The 19,352-nt window shown below is 39.4% G+C and overlaps 1 long non-coding RNA gene across 1 annotated transcript; it reads right to left on the reverse strand.

The window, feature by feature from the left end:
- Positions 1–1,040: 1,040 nt before the first annotated feature.
- On the reverse strand, positions 1,041–18,403 carry LOC118493769. Its single transcript, XR_004895776.1, has 4 exons — positions 18,391–18,403; positions 18,246–18,247; positions 8,172–8,180; positions 1,041–1,407 (listed from the first exon to the last, which is right to left on the reverse strand). It is a non-coding gene; the product is annotated as an uncharacterized LOC118493769 (long non-coding RNA).
- Between the last annotated feature and the right edge of the window lie 949 nt (positions 18,404–19,352).

Below are 19,352 nucleotides of genomic sequence, written 5' to 3' on the forward strand. Positions count from 1 at the left end.
GAGGGTGTAGTATAAATTGTAAAGCCTTGAGGCACATTTGTGCTATTTATTTTTTTTTAAATGTGATAGGTAGGCTTGTGGCCTAGTAAGGCTACCATCTAGCTTCTCACCCAGCTCCACCCTCTGCCTTTCCATTAACAGCCACACACAACTGCCACAACAGCCTGGAAACTATTGCCTCATTAAGAAGTTATATAGCACTCAGGATCTCTTTATGCATCGTGGTCCAGTGTGGCTAGGGAAGCCGGTTCCTCCCAGTCTGTGTCCCTTGCCACGGCTATCTGAACGGGTACAACCACAGGTTCCAAGGGATGATGAAGAGCCAGGTGATGGCCTCTGGTTAAAACACAACAGCCTGAGGTGTCTAGGGCCCCTCTTCAGGTGCCGAGGGCAACAGAAGCCCCGCTCACAACTGACTGTAGCGCTACTGCTCCAAGGAGGTTGAGTCAAACTACAGCTGGGAAACATGGACATCTGCATCACCTCCCAGGACCAGTGAGGGAAAAGGAAGTCGGGGCTGCAAATTCCCAGATACCTGGCTTTAGTAGTATGGTTACAGCTGTTTTTGCCCCAAGTGTTGGTGCCGTCACATCCTATATGTAGTGTTCAATCACTTTGGTTCATAAACGGGATGTCGATACAAAGAGGGGGGGTAGATGTGATAGGTGGGCTTGTCGCCTAGTAAGGCTACCATCTAGCACCTCACCCACAGGGAAGCTCCACCCTCTGCCTCTCCATTAACAGGCACACACCTGGAGACCATTGCCTCATTAAGATGTTATATATATATAGAGAGAGCACTCAGGATCTCTTTATGCATTGTGGTCCAGTGTGGCTAGGGAGCAGATTATTCTCCTGGAAGGTAGGCTGACTTAGTTTTACTGTAATTTTTGTGAACTCTTTTTAAAGACTTTTTTTGATTGATCCATTTTACTGTTTTTACAGGCATTTTAAGCCACCTGTTTGCCAGACCCTGCAGACTGCATGGTTGCATTGATTTGGCATTGGAAGTGATATCCTAAGGTTAAAGCTTTATCTAGTTCAGCTAGGCAATTCTACCTATGTATGCGTTTGTATATGACCTGTCATAACATAGATTTATATTGCAGTTGCGTTAAACGTCCTGTTGCATGAGGCGAAGCCAGATCTGGGTTGACCACGTGCAGCAGCTATAGTTTGTAGCAATTGTATTAACCAGTTTAAATTCTTGTCATTTTAGGGTTTATAGCCGCTGCTGTTATGCTTGCCTTTTAAACTGTCCTATGATGTGTTTTGCTTTTGATGTGTAACTACTAGACACCGCTACAGGTGGATGGGCCTTGTAAATGTTTGTGCCAACTGCTAGTACTGAGGTATTGTGAGCTCATTTTTGTGATACGTTTTACTTCAGCCTTCTGACACTTTTTCCTTTTTTAGCGTTAGCCAGGCAGGGTGGTGGACTGTGAGCGTCCCTCTCTCCTTCACTGCACGTGGTGGTGTGTACACTACTGGTCAAAAGTTTGGGGTCACTTAGAAATTTCCATTCCACTCCATTACAGACAGAATACCAGCTGAGATCAGTTGCATTGTTTTTTTTTAATCAGGGCAGCAGTCTTCAGATTACATGTTTACATAATTGCAAAAGGATTTTCGACTGTTGTAGAAAGAAGTGGATGATCTTTAATGCAATATCTACATTGCCCATTATCAGCAACCATTCATCCAATGTTCAGAATCACTTTATTTCATTTTGTAACACTCTATTCCAAAGGCACATTCTGTTTACTAATCTGATATCATTTTAAAAGGCTAACTGAGAAAACATTGGAGAACCCTTTTGCAATTATATAAGCACATAAGGTAATCTGAAAACTGCTGCCCAGATTAAAAAAACAATGCAACTGATCTCAGCTGGTATTCTGTCTATAATGGAGTGGAATGGAAATTTCTAAGTGACCCCAAACTTTTGACCAGTAGTGTATGTACTAACTGTGTGTGTGTGTGGCGCTGTGGTAAGGAGCAGTGAGTGTGGTGGTGTCCGGGCACCTGGTAATACCCAGGTACCCCACCCTGTACGTCTGGCTCCTTAGAGGCTGAAGTGTTACAATTGCCTTCTTGTCTTTTCCTTGCACATCTCTGGCACCGTTGGCATTAGCATCTTTTATTTATCATCGCTTGAGTTTTTATGGTGTTTAAAGTCACCCAAACCCTATTTGTTTAATATTGCTGTTAAATAAATTGCTCTTCCAGTCAAAATTAAAAGTCTCTGTATTTTATCATTTGTGGGCAACCTATTGCAATGTTTGATTAGTTATTGGTGGATTTAAACCCCCACCACTTGCCTCAGTTGCATAAATAAAATTGACATGACTTGAATGCTTTCATGCAAAAAGTTAGAGAAGATAATTGCCACACTCAATGTGTGGTATCAATCTTCTCATCTGGCTCTCGGCAAGAAAGCAAATGCGTGTATTTCCCAAAATGTTTAACTACTTTGGTGACAAAGTAGTTCAAATTAAAATAATTTTCATTAATGGAAATGCTATACTTTATTTTATATGTTGTCCTCAGTTTGTAGTGATATTTGTTTCTTACAATGCACTAGCATCATTGTTTTTAAACTTAAACCCACCATTTAAAGTTTTTTTTAAAAACAGGAAAACAAGAGTGTAATCAAACATGTACAAATGTGTTGGCCATGTTGAGAGCCCTGTAATCAGCAAACATAGTAATCATTTTTCAGGTTGACTCCCTGCTTGTTTACTCATGCGTCTCAGCTGCAGAGGCAACCTTTGTTGTAGGGGCTCCACATCCCCATGCAGACAAGCTGTTAAGCTCACAAGATGATTGACAGTGAGCAATCAGAGAAAGCCAGGGGGCCCATTTCTGATGCCAAAAATAAATGCGTCAAGCACGGCTGAAGGAAAAAACATTGAAAAAGTTTAGCAGGAAAGCTAACCACACGATAGGCATCTGAACATTAAAAGCAAAGAAACCGATAATTACATTTAGGCTTTAATTTTAAGGCCTGTTTAGGTTCACAAGCATCCACAAAGTGCACCTGCCAGAAAGCAGATGTTATACTCAAAGTTGACGACACTCCACGTGTCCCCATCTGCACCTTTCTCCAGTTAACTGCTTCCTCAACGCAAAATGTCAACTCTTAAGCCCTGCCCACACATTTTTTAACCTTCGTTCCTTTTAGAAGAGGCTGTAAAATCCCATCCCGCATAGCGTCGACATCAAAAGAAATGAACAATTAAACTGGCTGCTGTCACATTCCTCTATCTTGGACTTGATGTCCGTGATCTGTGCTTGGCATCTATGCCAGGACTCCCAGAGGTTGTGAAACAGTAACACATGCCAGCATTATGGAGGGAATCCCTTCTCTGGTTCTGGTTCGCTCATCCAGTATGGATGCACTACTCTTTATTTCCTGTAGAGGCTGTAGATGAACACAGCATAGTCTAAGGAGCATGTTTGAACTTGAAAGAAAATACCTAGGTGGGTCTTATGCTGGCTACAGCTGTGGAGAGCGGAGATGAAAATGATTCCACTCTTCCTTGTCAATGTGTTTTTACAGGTATATTAACAAGTCTTGCGTGCCAGTTATTGCCTAATGTACCTATGTGGTTTTAATTGCAGATTCCTTTATATGGTTGCTGTTACAGTTTGTCATGACAAGCTATTGTTGCAGATTTAACCATTTTAATGTAATTTCATGACTTGTCAGGAACTGAGTTAAATAATGGTTAAATAATATTTTAGATGTTTTCTTTGGCTTTTCCCAGTTGTAACAAGAATGAGTTAACAGCTGTGTGACGTAAGGCACAGCAATGCTTTAAGCTAAATGCTAACACCAGAATGGCAACATGCTTACGACAATGCTATCATGCTGAATTTTAGCAGGTATGTTTACTGTGCCATGTTAAATTTGCTAATTAGCACAAAACGCAAAGTAAAGCTGAGGCTGATGGGAATGGCATTAGTTTAACCCTTGTGTTGTCTTCCCGTCAACCTTGAAAAAGGACCTTTTTTTTTTTTTTCAACGTTTTTGAAGCCTTTTTTCAGTTTGTTTTTGCTTTTTCCAACGTTTTAAATTGTTAAATTTTTCTTCTACACATTTTCAGCGCTTATTTCTACGTTCCATATTTTCTGATATAACAGAAATTGAAAACGGGTCCATGTGACCCGAAGTCAACACAAGGGTTTAACAGGTATTTGGTTGAACCAAAGTTGTGGAAAACTGACATTTTGACCTGCTGATGGCGCTAGCTGGAAAGTCAAGATCATCAGTGATTGATTAGAATTCATCCTGAAGGGAACATGAATTTCATGGCAATGAATCCACGTTATTGTTAGGAGCCCCTTGACAGGGAATTCAACCCTGCAGTTACTGTGCCATCTGACAATGATGACATAATGACATGTCCTTATAATATTACAAGAAAAGCTCCAAAGATTCGTAGTTACATTGTATTGTTAATGAAATGCTCGGATCAAATGCATGTTTCCTTTATTTGAATTCCAAAGAAAAAACACTGAAGTTGTGTTTGGTGATGATTTAGTTCAAATAAAAAGTGAATGTGGTTTTTATGGATTCTGAAAATACTTCAAGCTGTCTTCGGTATGAAATAGAAATGTCTTCCATCCTTGCAGAATGTAGACTTAGAAAATACAGACCCACTGAGCAGCAGATACCAGGCGCTCCCGAGGCCTCAGTGGTAATGAGCAACAGCTGCAAAACTCTCATCACTGGTTATTTTATTTCTGCCTGACGGTATGAGGTGATCAGCGTATCTTTTTAGCATCTGAATCATCAGGAGCGTGTTCAACAAATGTAGAAATTTCTGTCAAGCATTACCTGTTCAAACTATGAATAAGGATGAACAGGAAAGCTGACAAATCGCTGCTTCAATTCCCATTTTCCTCCCTCTCCTCCCTGTTCACAGCCACAATAACATACACATGTTTCATGGCAACAAAAAAATTGGATGGACAGCCAAATAAGAAAAAAAAAAGGACAGAACATCTGCAACTCTTAACTGTCCACATGACAATTCTTTGAAACGTGGAATTTACAGACAGTTGAGTTGTTTACAAAGTTTTTATTTCTACTGAGTGAATTTACATGCATTTTTTTTTTTAATCTCATGCATGGCAGAAGTGCAAAGATGTACAATATCTTATAATTTTCATTTCATTTAACAATGAAGATGGCTGCCTCCATTCAGCAGAAGCCTGGCAGCAATGAGACAAATCAACAGGGAGTATTCTTGCCCATGGCCTCTTCAGTGTCTGGAAAGCTGTACAGACTGAGTGATCTCAGCCTGGATGAAAATGTGTGAAAACGGTCAAGGGAGTTTGGTGCGCTTTGTTCTGGTCAGGATCAGGTTTGACTGTTGGCTGAACAGTGTTGAGGTGTGCAGGGTGTTTTGATAGGAGGTAAGTGACATGATGCCCAAAGCCAACAGCAGATTATATATCTCACACATCTGTAGAAACTCTTAAAGAGACTCACGCACCATGCATTTTGGAAATCCCAAGAGTCCCCAAGCACTGAGGCCAAACTAAGCCATCGAGTTGTGTTGTGCTCCCCACACCGTGAATATTATGTCCAGTATAATCACCTCAACATGCATTCTGAAAAGTGTGACTGATGAGGATTACTTAAAAATTATGATACAAAAATACATGCAGGCATATTAAATTTCAGTCGGTTCTACAGCCACATCCTGAGATAAACCAAAGTTACTAGACCAAAGGTGCTGTCTGTGTCTGTGTGGTGGAAAGTTTGAGCTTTAAATCACAGAATATTTTCCTCAACACCCTGTCAAAAAGGAAGATGCAGCTATTCGCGTTTATGCTCCCGTGCTGGCGAAAATAACTGGAAAAAATGAAGGAAGCCAAACCGAAAAACAGGCGCTGCAAGCATGAAATGAAAGAAAAAGATCAGATACGTGATGGGCTCTGGAGGCTGAAAACATGCTGTTGTTTGATGGTGGTCTGATGTATAGCCATGATGTCAAGTTAAGATGGGACAGTGATGTTGCTTTAAATACAAAATGTTATATGTCTTATTCTTTATACTTCAACTACAACTCCAGTCTAATATTCAGTTTTCATTTCAGTTTCAACATGGTTCCAAAACTTAGAATGCAATAAAAAATGTCTTGTTAAAAAAACTAATACAGTAAAAAGTATCCTTCTCAGTCATTAATGAAATATACTAACAACCAGTTAGTTGTCTGTAAAGGTGAATCATGGTATTGTATTCCTCCTTTCTACATTTGCTGTAAAAAGATGACAAACACAAGCTGTTCATCATTTCTAAAATTTATAACTGGCTCAAACTTGAATATTGCTTAGATCTATGTATGAGTTGGACTGAAACTCGAGTCCTTAGATGAGGCTTAAAGCCAGCGAGGCATTGACATTTATTTGCTTTTAAGCTGGGCTGCTTTCACAATAAACTCCAAAAGTTACCTGGGAAGATCATCAAATCGTCTTGTTTACCTTGGAACACTCAGAGGAACTCTTTCCTACTATTCTGGCAGGAGAAATAAACAGGGACTGCCATAGCAGCAAATCCTTTAAATAATATTATCATACTTCATCCAATTTGTTTACAGTGGCATCAGGGTAGAAATTAAAAGATGGTTAATACATTTGGGAGGAATATAAACAAGAAAAAGTGCCAGAGGCTGTAATTGTACAGGACATTTTCTGTTGGTATTATCAGAGTGAATAACACACTGGTGGCAGAAGAAAGTCTGAACTGTGATGACAACATGGATAAAATACAATTCATTCAGTTTCAGTGCTTTCTGGTTTTGTGTGATGGTTTATAAACATAAGTTAAAAAAAGGCCAATAATTTATGATCTTTTGCTTCTATTAGTATAGATAAAATCTGAAAACCAAAAATAGATCAGTCTGTAAAATTGTGATAGTATCTGGCATTCTTTGTGGTGCCTAAACATCTCCTCCTTCCACCCCAGCCATTTTTGCCTCCAGTTGGTGGAACTTTCTGTTGATTGTGTGCATTCGCCCACCGGTCCCTGATTAGGCTCTAGCTTAATTTCAAATCCTGTTGAGGTGTTTCCAGTGTTTGTTCGAAGCCTCAAACAAATCTCCTGGAAATACAAGCTTTCCTATAAACCGCAGCATAGAAAACAGAGGAAAATGTTTCTGCACATGGCTGGCTTGAGGTGGGAAGAGGCTCAGACAGTCACAGTAACACAGATTGACCAGTTAAAATGTGAATGAGGCTATATACAAGCTACAGGACAATATACAAAACCCTTTCCTCCAAAAATGTAGGGTGTTCTTGTTACAGGCAGGATTTCTGACAAACTGCGTTATTTTTCTTGAACTGATGTACCTGCATTGGATGACTTTAATGGTAGAATATTGCCCTTCATTGTTATCATTAGTAAACAAGTTTATTTAAACTCTAAAAAAAAAAAAAAATGCTAATAGCATCAATCAAACTAAAATCAACTGAAATGCAATAGAATAAACAGAGACTGTCCTTTTTTGTTTTTGTTTGTGGCTGCAGCTGCTGTGAAGTTTATATTTATAAATCTCTGTGTTTTCTGCCTTGGTAGTGTTGATTCTATAAGATGTGTCAGGTTATACAGTTTATGTGGCTTAATGATGCTTGTTGCAACCGAAGCTGTCACTCATTTTTTTATTTATTGTCGCTCATTTTTGTTTAATTTGTGCTTTTTTTCTGGTAAATTCTAGTGAGGCTACACTGGGGAGGTGGTTGTATAATTGACAATCAGTTGTGTGCACAGGCTGAAAGTGGCAGGAGCTACATTAGCGCTTTGGCTTGTTAGCTATTATCCACAGAGCTTGCTAGCTTGCTAAAAACACTAAATATGAGGGACATGGGTTTTCATTCAAAGCGCCATATAAGGGTCATGATTTTGATTTATTTCAGCACTTCCATAACTTATTTTCCCCCTTTTAATGCCAGAATGTTGATATTGTCTATTTAAGTTTAATAGAAACCCCAAACTGATTTTTCTTTCATCATTATACATTGTGTGGAGTGTAATGATATGGCCAGATCTGTTGGAATATACATATTTCTGCTTCTACTTATTTAGCAAAATGCACAGATGGGAGTAGCTGTGATCGCCACTCAGCTGGCGTAACACATTCAACCACATCTAACCCACAGACTTGTTTTCTCTTTTGCAACCATTACTTAAATAGTTTGATGAACAGCTCTGTTTAGAGTGGTGGTTAGTAGATGGGCACAATGTCCAAATAAGGAAATAGTACACATTTTGACTGATTGCCAATTGGGCAGAGTTGTAAGATGATGAGCCTTGTAAAAATAAAATTTAATAGACAAGTATTTGATATGAAACACATTTACCTTTGTCTATGACCTAAATACTATTTCAGCTGATTGAGGCCACAGTATCTCTAGTAATCTGCAAGTCTTTACTTTTCTCTATCACCAAGTTATTCTGTCAAAATAGCACTTTTATCCAGTTGTTCAAAGCTGTTACATCGGCTGTTTCTATTGTTGGACTCTCAGAGACGGAAAAATCCTCTAGCAATAAGTTATACTGTATATTTCCTGTTTTTGGATTAACCAGTTGAACTACGTAGTTAGCACTAATAATAATGGTTGAACAAGAAAAGCAAAGAGCACATGCAACAATGCAAACTTAATCAACAAGAAACAGGGAAATGAAAGAAATAAGTAAATAACAAAGAACAAATGACTGCTCAGAGGATGGTAATTGTCTAAAAAAAAAAAAGCGACCATATCTGAGTATGTTTGCAGAAAATTATGACAGGAGTCAATGGCATAAACACATCTATTGAATGCACTTTGTGAATTGTCCCTGTCAGTACCCAATCCGTACAGGAAACCTGATTTGTTTTTTAACCTATCCCCAGATCTATGGGCTATGCTGACCCTAACCATTCGAGGTCAATGCCTATCTCAACCATCTTTGCACAAGCATAACATATCAGTCCGGTTATTGGCCGAGCCAAAGACCTTGCTTGCTCTTTAATGAATAAAATGATGTACAATCCAGAGAACAACATGCTACAGGATAGTATAAGCCACAGTATGTACATGTACACAAGAAAAAGCGCCAGAGGCTGTAATTGCACAGGCAATTTTCTGTTGGTATTATCAGAGTGAATAACACACTGGTGGCAGAAGAAAGTCTGAACTGTGATGATAACATGGATAAAATACAATTCATTCAGTTTCAGTGTTTTCTGGTTTTGTGTGATGGTTTATAAACAAAACAAGTTAAAAAAAAAAGGCCAAGAATTTGTGATCTTTTGCTTCTATTAGTATAGCTAAAATCTGAAAACCAAAAATAGATCAGTCTGTAAAATTGTGATAGTATCTGGCATTCTTTGTGCTGCCTAAACATCTCCTCCTTCCACCCCAGCCATTTTTGCCTCCAGTTGGTGGAACTTTCTGCTGATTGTGTGCATTCGCCCACCGGTCCCTGATTAGGCTCCAGCTTAATTTCAAATCCAGTTGAGGTGTTTCCAGTGTTTGTTCGAAGCCTCAAACAAATCTCCTGGAAATACAAGCTTTCCTATAAACCGCAACATAAAAAACGGAGGAAAATTCTTGTAAAAGTCTTTAATGAATAAAATGATGTACAATCCCGAGAACAAAATGCTACAGGATAGTATGAGGCACAGTATGTAGAAAATAAAAAGAAGCTCAAGGAGATATTTCGACATTTGGCGTAGCATTAGCACACCACTGGGTGTGGTCAAGTGTGGTCTGTTGCACCTGCTTTAGCATTTCACTGTAGTCCAGTTGAAGTCTGTACTGCTCAGAGCGTGGAAAGAGCCACCATTAGTTGGCAGCACAACTAAGATTATTATCCTGGGTGCCGTTACACTTTAATGTAAATATCTGAATATAATTATAATGTAAATGAGCAAAAGGCATTGTTTACAAATGATCCGAAACAACAGTCCAGGCACTGTGATTACTTAACTGTTCATTATGGCACTCCTGCACCCCACCTCTATTATTCTTCCAGCCCGTTAACAGGAACAGAGCCGTCATTCACTTTCTATTCCCACACATTAACCACTTTGTATTGAAAGAGCAGATCAATCTCATCAAATACCTGCATAAGCTCTTTCCAAAAATCTGCAGTTCATTTGCACCTAATGTGGTTTGCTGTGATGATTTGTTCCTTACGTGTATTTTGTTTCCTCTCTTTTTATCATACGCATTATTCATTGTACATGACTTCATAACTGGCAGAGCTAAGCAGCAAATAAACTTTGATTTTAGCATATGCTCCGTGAACTGACACCTTTCAAATAGTATCAGTGTAGAGCATTACACAGAAATAAAAAAAAGATATCTGATGTTCTACATTCATTTCGCATTAAAGTCAAAGTAAATTATTGTCCAAAGGGGTTTTGTGGTTAGCTCTGTTTATGTCAGAATTTCATGGTCAGTATAAATGTAAGGCCCAACATCACGGATTTGTTTGTCTCTTTTCTTTGCTTACAGCAACAGGCCAGGGAAAGTCAGACAAGGAAATGGAAAACGGTTGTACAGGAAGGACAGAATATTATTAAGTCTACCACACTGTGGTAGGCAATGTTTTTGTCCCACAGATATGGCCACAGGTGTCTCCTAAATAAAAAAAATGCAATCCTCTGTAGTGAATAAAAACATAAAAAGCCCAAACATTGCTCATTTCAACTCACTCTGGACAAGAGGCAGGTGCATGCCAAAAAGAAAAAAGGTATATCTCTTGAGCCCTGTGTTTGTGAGTGCTCTGATCCTGTAATGTTTAAACTGCACAATAGTTCACAAAACCAGTCACAGAATTACAGCACTAAAAACCACAAGTGGTCATTGTTGGTTATCAAAGATAAGTGCAGTCAGTTTGTTAATGGTCCTGTTACCCCTACATTGTGTCATCTGAGATGTTCAGATCAGATTCTCTTGTTAAGTGTCTGTCTGACAACTATTTGACTCACATATTAGCTGCAGTCATTGAAAATGGTAATGGACATCTGTAGATCTGTTGTTAGATTATTGTTGTTTACCGCAACTTTTGTATGGGTATTCATGATTCATTGACATCACTGACTTATCTTAATGTCCTATATTGTTTATTTGACATTTCCAACTTTGGCACCGCCTATCAAAAAAGACACTGTGGACAGCAATGCACCCCTTTTACTTTACGACACTGAGGATGAAATAGCAAAAAACGCCATATCTAATGAACCGATTTTCACCAGGTAGTAATTCTAGATAAATGAGCGATTTCAGTGTGGCTGACTGTCACTGGAGGTGAGTTGAAAAAAAGATATTTAATTGAAAAATTGAAATTTTCAAAGAGCAAATAAGATGAAATAGCAATGCCTCACAGCAAGCTGCTGCTACCAACAACAACTCTCCCACAGTTAGTGCCTGACTGGCAATTTCCACTGGATGCATAACGGCTGCGGATCCGCTCCGGAATGTCGGCGGAGTCATTAGGTTTCCATTAAAGTCAATGTGTGTATTTCCACTGACTCCGGAACGGCTGCGTTCCGACTGCGTCCCAGCTCCGGCGGTCCGCAGCCCTCCGGGGCAGATACGCAGAGCTTCTATTTTTGCCGGATGCCGGAGAGCTCCGCAGCAATTCAGCACACGGCAGATAGTGCGGGACAGGAAGTCGAGCACAGAAACAAAATAAAAATCCGGTTCATTTTCAAAATAACATACACCGTCATATTTCCCTGCACTACACCTTGAAAACACAGCACAGAGTTGTTTCCCCTCTACTCCACTGGATGGAAACAAACTGTTGTTGGTTTTGTGGTTCTATTCTACGTGAATTTGCGAGATATTGTGGGTCCTCGTGACTACAGCTGTCAGTCATGGCCGCAGCCGTGCCGCAACAAATCCGGACCTATTGGGTATTGACGGACGGCGGAGCACGCAGCCGTTCCGCAGCGGAGCCGGTCCGCAGACGTTCCCGCATCCAGTGGAAATCCGGGGTGAGTGGCTTTATATACCTCTCCTGACACCACCCTAATTGGACTAAACCATTGCATGGGGATTTGATCAACCAGAGAGGGAACCTCCACTAAAACCTGGGCCACGTTCAGCCCCGACCAAACGTAGCGACACGTTTTTTTTAAACTGAATCGGGGGTGCGTTGAACACCCTGTTGTGTGCACAAGTGCTCTGTCTTTTTATTACCAGGAGTTTACAGACACGTCTCTGCTGATTGGGTATCACCTGTGACACAGTTAATTAACGAGAGACACACACACCAAAGGAGACAAAACCTATCTCAAAGCCGTTAAACACCTAGGTGTTAAGCCGGAATTTCGAGGATGCTACGTCATCAGAGTCCGTCGAAGGACTGTTCCAATATCGAGGATCCACCGAATTTCACCAAGGACTTTCACACGGTTCCGAGGGAACATGTCGTTCAATTAGGAAACTGTAGCAAAGCGGAGCACACCGTTTTGAGATTGAACGTGCCCCAGATCCTAACAGGAACAAAGCAAACATTTGAATGCCAGCCATATTTCAAAGTAAGCAACTACTAACAAACTCTTTCCCCTAGAATGAATTGTATGCTCCCCCACCCTTTACTAGCAAACAGTATCTGGTGGTCACACTGAAAGAGGAATACACTAGGCCTACTGTGTCCTTTCCTTCAGCCCAGATTGCCAATGACCACTATGACACTAGTAACAAAAAGGGAAAATCACAATTAGAAAACAGCACCAAGGATAAACAGACAAGCACATAAACCTGATCAAGGAAAGCCTATTTCATTTTATATCTTATTGATTAAATTATAAATAAACCAACTAATTGATGGCTCCACCCCGTGCCTAACTAGGCACAGATGGCCTGACTGAGCCTGATGACAGTGATTGGTGTGGGAATTTGAGGGAATCTGGGGCAAGTTAAAAGGTATAGAGGGAGCCAGGATTGCTTCAACAAAAACGTATGCCATCAGAATATTTTGAAAGATACTATAATTATATCAAAACTGTATACAGAGTGAGTTTAAGTATTTTTGCATTCTAGTGCAACTAAACTATAAACAGGTTACAGATGGAGAGCATGAATATAATACAAATAAATTAATATCCTGCAGCTGCCATTTCCCCCTGTTTATTTTCAGTTATAGCAAGAAAAACCTTAATTATATATCTTCCTGTCTGTTTGGCAACACTGTGATGCTGTTTTTTTTATTGAGACTGTCTTCTTGTTTTTTGATTCTGTTTAGTGTCATTGCTAGTAGCGGTCTACTTCTGGACATGTGTTTGGCGTATGTTTTTACTGTAAGAATCTGTTTTCTTTGCAGTGTTTGTGCCACAACAATTCAGGCAGCAACTCTCTGACATCTTTTTACAGCTAATTTGCATTATTTGTTTCCTTGAAACTCAAAAACGTAACTTAACCGTCAGACCTCCATTGAAGTTCACAAGTGAGTTGTTTGATTCAACACCTTTGAAAGTCTCAAACACAATTAGCTTGAGCAGAGTTTTGTATTATAAGAGTTTTTTGTGATTTGTCCATGTGTTCACCAAGCAGTAAGACGAACAAAATAGCCACTCTCTCTCTACCATAAAATAAACAACAATATACCTCATTATTCTATTCACTCCACTTTGGGTTAGCTGTGCGGCTTCAGTAAATATAGAGAGGACGAGCTGCATGCAGCCCGGTGGCGTTACCACCCTGTCAGACAGATTATCATGCTTATAGCCAGGAGCAGTCTGGCAGTAATTCAGACTGTTAACTGCGGCCAGGGCACATCTTTCTGGTAATGCTGGAGGATTATCAGTGACTTGTAGACGAACAGAGGAAAGAAAAAGAAATCACAACTGCCTCTGCAACTCCATAATTCATCTGTAATTGTTACAGCCGCGATGACTATCACTAATAGCTACAGCTGTTGTTAACATGGTGTATGGTGTCTACAGGATGATGTCATTGTTGAAATGAAGCTAACTTCATATATCTTCCACAGAGGAGTTGTGGTTTTAATAATGAGGAGAGTTGCAGATTTAAACTGGTTTTAAGAAGGGATGAAGTTAGTATGAGGTATATTGTTTGCTGTAGTAAACTTTTAAAGATTTATTTTCATATAATTCTGTGTCATTAGAATATGCTGGAAAGGATAAATGACAAGACAAATTAAGACAAAGGAGATGATGAAAGTGGGGTGACGGTCGCCAGCTTTATACACAATAACACATGCTCCATTCCACCAGGTTGCCTCATTGTGGGTAACATTTAAAAGAAAACGTTTAATCTTCACTTAATAAAGTGTGATTAAATGCAGTAGCCGCATTAGTCTCTGTCTCTCCAGCTCACAGGCTTCCTCCTCAACTCTCAAGCACATGTGTTGTGAATTAGCCTGCTGGCAACAGCCGTAATCTGGAGTCTTCCTCCGATGGACGGGGCCCAGGCAGACTTTTACTCATCCCCCGCTGACAGATCTTGTGGAAAGTCTGTGTCCAGTTATGCTGTAAAAACTCTCAAAAGTACAAACTTGACCAGAGGTAATCATAGATGAAAACAGGTCAGTAGCAATGATACCACCGTGACATCAGGACATGATTATTAACACTGTTATTGTACATTAGTGCTTGAGGGGAAGAGAGCTCTCAATATCAACTCTTTACGGGATACACAAATATTTCACTTTACGCAGACTGCCTCATGTGACACAATCTAACTCTGATGTCCATTAAAGTAACCTGTTGCCAGAAATCAACACTAGTGACAGCTATTTTAATTTCCTTTCCTTTAATTTATTGTAACTTTGCCTGATCTGTATGTCAAAGCACCTCATTAATAGGTGCTCCTTGTAGCATGTGTTTCCAATTTTTCCAATAATCTGTTAGCCACCGAGGTGCGTGATGGGGTGTCTTTGAAAATTCGGTGACAGCTTTATGACCATGTTGTGAGATGTGCAAATGAGTAGGTGAGTGATGACTTATGTTCAAGGACAGTTGTTTCAAATGCTCTTTGCAGCCTCCAGAAGATTATAGCCCCTCCGGACACCTGCTCCTGCTGATTCAGTGCATTTAAAGTGCAGCTTGCCAGAATTCATCTAATTTACTGGAGAAACTGTATGATAACGGGTGACTTATGGTCACCGTGGTTAAATACTTTGTTTCCTCATATTTTGTGTGAAGATATGACCTAACCCTGGCTTGTGACTGCAAGCTTGATGCTCCCTCATTAACAATTCTCTGTTGCAATTGAGCAAGGCCCTTAACTCCCCACTACTCCACTGCTCAGTACAACTACAGTCTGACCCGTTGACCACGTCATGCTTCAGGGCATAAATGTGTGTAAATGTGTGAGTAGGCCATTGCTAAAAAAGAACTTCCTCTCAGTGAAACTAACCTAAATTGATAAAGGTAAAAGTTCTGATGCTATATAATCACAATTATTATTTTTTTTTTTATATATATATTTGGTCAACGACCTTTCAGTCTGTCCAGGTAAATGAGAGCATGAAAATACACCTCAAACAGGTCGAATGACAGACAGCAGAAGGTACATTGCACAATCATGTACGAATGTGAACTCTGAAGTTTGTGACCATCCCAGACATCTTCTTCACTGCTTCCCTCGATGGCTGTGACACAGAATATCCAATCACTGGGAGCATTATGGTAATTTCATTTCTGAACCATATGGCAAACCACAACGCAAAAACTAGCTTGTCTGCATTTCTCCAGTTACATGATGGTTGCAATGTCTACATGAACATGTGGCAACACTTAGAGATCTTTTTCCACTGGTGCGTGAATTTCACATGGAGTTCAAGGCCCAAGGGTTTACCGAACATTTTGGAAATGTAAACCTGTATATTCTAAAACGTAGTTGTTTATGAAGACAGTGTAATTGCAGCATGGCTTTAGAATCAAGCACCACAGTGTCCCAGCAGGATCCCCTCACATTTCTGTGATGGATAAAGATGTTATTTAACTTGATTTATCAATATCTTCATGTTTGATACTTAAAACATTTGTTTAGTGGGTATGTATCTTGTAGCGTATCCAATGGACCATTTATACTGTCATCATGCCATTTCCTTCACCAGGTCCATTATTTTGTTACACTAGGTTTTAAAGTCTGTTTGTAGTCAGGTTAACCCATGGTTAGTTTTATTTGACACGATGAAGAATGCAGCATAATAGCATTTTAATTTTAGTTTATGACCCCTTAAAATAAAGCTGTCTATTTGTGACCTCTCATCACAGCTTATACACAGTATGTTTTGTGAATTATGACTAGTTCAAGCTCAAAGAATGTTCTTCTCTTCTCATACCACTTCATTTAAAATAGATACACGTTTTACACGACTTAAATAACTTTTGAATGTACGCATTCCACCAAAACAAGTTCCTTCCCGAGGCTATTTTGCAGCGGCTCCGTGCGGAGCTTAGCGTCAGCAAAGCGAGACTAGTAAACTTGTGACCCATGATATTTATCTTGTGAAGCCTTTGAAGGGGCCCCAACCCCTAGGTTGGGAGCCACTGCCTTACACATTGAGTTAGAACAGTGGAGATGTAGAACTGTTCACTATTTGTAAGCAACATTTGACTTGTCCCAATATATGAATTTGAAAACCTGCCAACCAGATAGGAATATTTTGCATTGTGATGGTATAATTGAGAATCAGTATGAAATAATGATCTCTTAAACAACAGTGAGGAAGTACATCATCAGTCAAAAGCATATTTATTACTTATTACACATAATGATATTGATACACATTATTAACTTCCCTGAAAATGTCATGATTTAAAAGAGTGAAGATGTTTGCATCATATAAAGTGTGGTTTGTGGTTCTTCTAAAAAGAGAACAATATTAGATTGGTGTAAATAATCTTTTATTGACTATTTTTAAAATATAATCCTGTGAGTATATGGCAGCTTCAGACAGTTTGCTGTGTGTAAGTATATATTGCTACTTAATTATGTTTTTATAACTGTCTTCATCCACAAACCAAAGGCATGCAGTATTGCAGGTTCTATAAAGCATGTGCATAATGATTTACTGCTCCAGCTATGAATGTGTGTGGAAGGCATCTCAGCTGTGGACATTATGAGTCACAAAGCCCAGATGGCTCTCAGATCCTGCCTCTACAGGTAGTAGGGCCCAGCGGTGGCAGAACTGGCTGTCTGGGAGAGCAGCACTATGGAAAGTGTGGTTTTGTGGTTCATTTGAAAGGACAACAGGGCAAGGCCAACAAAGGCACCTTTAGTTTTACTGCAGATTTGGTTACAGAACACTTAGGAGAAGTCTGAATATCTTTATCCTGGAAACCCCTCAGACTTGTGGATGGTTTCTCTGTCACCGTACCACAATCTGAAACATTTTATTCCTAGTTCTTGATGCATGCATATAATGTTTTATAATACTTTTTTGTATTAATAATGAGTCAATCAATGTATTTACGGCATACAATTATATAAAGTAGCAGAATATAACAATTCATTACATACAGTAACGTCACCCACACCTACAACAGCGCTTTCATTTTGAAACAGGTGCCAAGCTATGCCTATAGAATTACAAATGTGATATGCACTTCTAATTAAGTTTAAAGCTCGGTGGCGTTCCCATTTAAATACATCAACGAGAATGTTTATATGAAGTGAAAGTGGTCATGTTGCCATCATAAAGTTAGTACCAGACAACTTTTTTATGAAACAATTGTCACCTATAAAATCAAGTTCCAGGAAACAAAAGCATTGTTTGGAGTCAATGAATCAGAGGAATATGAGACTTTACAAGGTGGCACGGCCTCTTGTGGAATGCTTACCAAAGTGAAGTAAATGTGCACAATGATGACCAATAATTCCTTTTAACATCCATGCCTTATAGTATTTACATGTCATACAATATATCATAGGACTGTTGTTGTTGTTGAAGTACATTAGCAGTTCATATTAATCATTTCTTTCTAATGAAGACATTACTGTATGTTATGAAACTTAATATTCCCATGAGTCCTTAAAGCCTGATGTTACGTCACTGTAGAAAGCTGTCGCCTACACTAAACAGAAATCATCCTTTAGCAATAAGACCAACTATGGCAGCTCTCATAAATCATCTACTTCATGTAACTACTGTGTTTATTTTGTCTTTTCATTTTAAATATCAAGTTTAGAAGCTATATCCTGTTCATTTTTCCCAGAGCTCTAGGGACCTTTCTGTAAGTTTCTGTATTTCCACAGTATTTCCTTACTGCTGGTTTACTGTTGGACATTAAGAAATAATTGGATCATTATTAGTGTCTGCACTGCATTTAACATTAATAATCATCACTAAACACAGTCAGTGGACCCTGGGCTGTACCGGAAACTGCCAGGCCCCCACTATGTTTCTACAACTGTTTCTGCTGTGTACTTTGTGGCTGGCAACGCTTAATGCACTAGAACACACTACACAGTAATGAATTAATGAATGATTCACTTTCTGAATAAGCCTTTAACACATATTATGGGTTTATTTGTGCATTTCCCATTGTGGTCATGCTCTAAGTAAGACAATGCCGGTCTGTCCACCACTTTGGTCAAACAGTCATGGTCCCCAGAAGAGTATTAGTCAGCCCCTTCTTCTGCCTTTTCCTCCAGTGCCACCAGCAGTTTAAAGTTTTCACTTACTTTGTTAAATAGCTCTAGATCTTAGATCTTAACATCTACTTGATAGATTGGCCCATTTTGTCCATACATTCATTGTTCCCAGATAATATGTTCTGACTTTGGTGATCTTCTGACTTTTCCTCTAACACAACCATTAAGTTGACATTTGTGGTTTGGGATGAAATGTCTCAACAACTATGTTGATACTTTGCCTCATCTGTAGGCCTATAGTTCTAAATAGCAAATGTTAACATGCTAGCACGCTAAGCTAAGATGGTGATCAAAGTAAACATTACATCTGCTTAGCATCAACGTGTTACCGCCTTTGACTCTTTTCCTGCTTCCAACATTAGCTACATGATTGCTGGATATAAGCCAGACATTATATAGTATTAAGTTGCTGTGAGCTGTAGCCTACATTCACTTCTAAACAGAGGCTGAACATAAAGTAATCTCGGAGATTATTCCTTCACAGCACTGTGCAATGTGAGAAAATCTCAGACTTGAACCGGGCAGACACAGCAGTTTTCATCAGACTAACTCTGGGTCGGGTTAATTAAGTCTACTACTAACTTACAACACTAATAACATTACCGTCGCCAAAATACCCCCGCGAATCAAATCCCCTACTTCACCGTTAACCGTCAAGCCACTAAACCTGTATGGAAATTAACACCTCTGCTGCAGTGACGACACATCGACACGAGACA

This window comes from Sander lucioperca, chromosome 18 (assembly GCF_008315115.2).
Source record: "Sander lucioperca isolate FBNREF2018 chromosome 18, SLUC_FBN_1.2, whole genome shotgun sequence".
NCBI classification, from domain to species: domain Eukaryota; kingdom Metazoa; phylum Chordata; class Actinopteri; order Perciformes; family Percidae; genus Sander; species Sander lucioperca.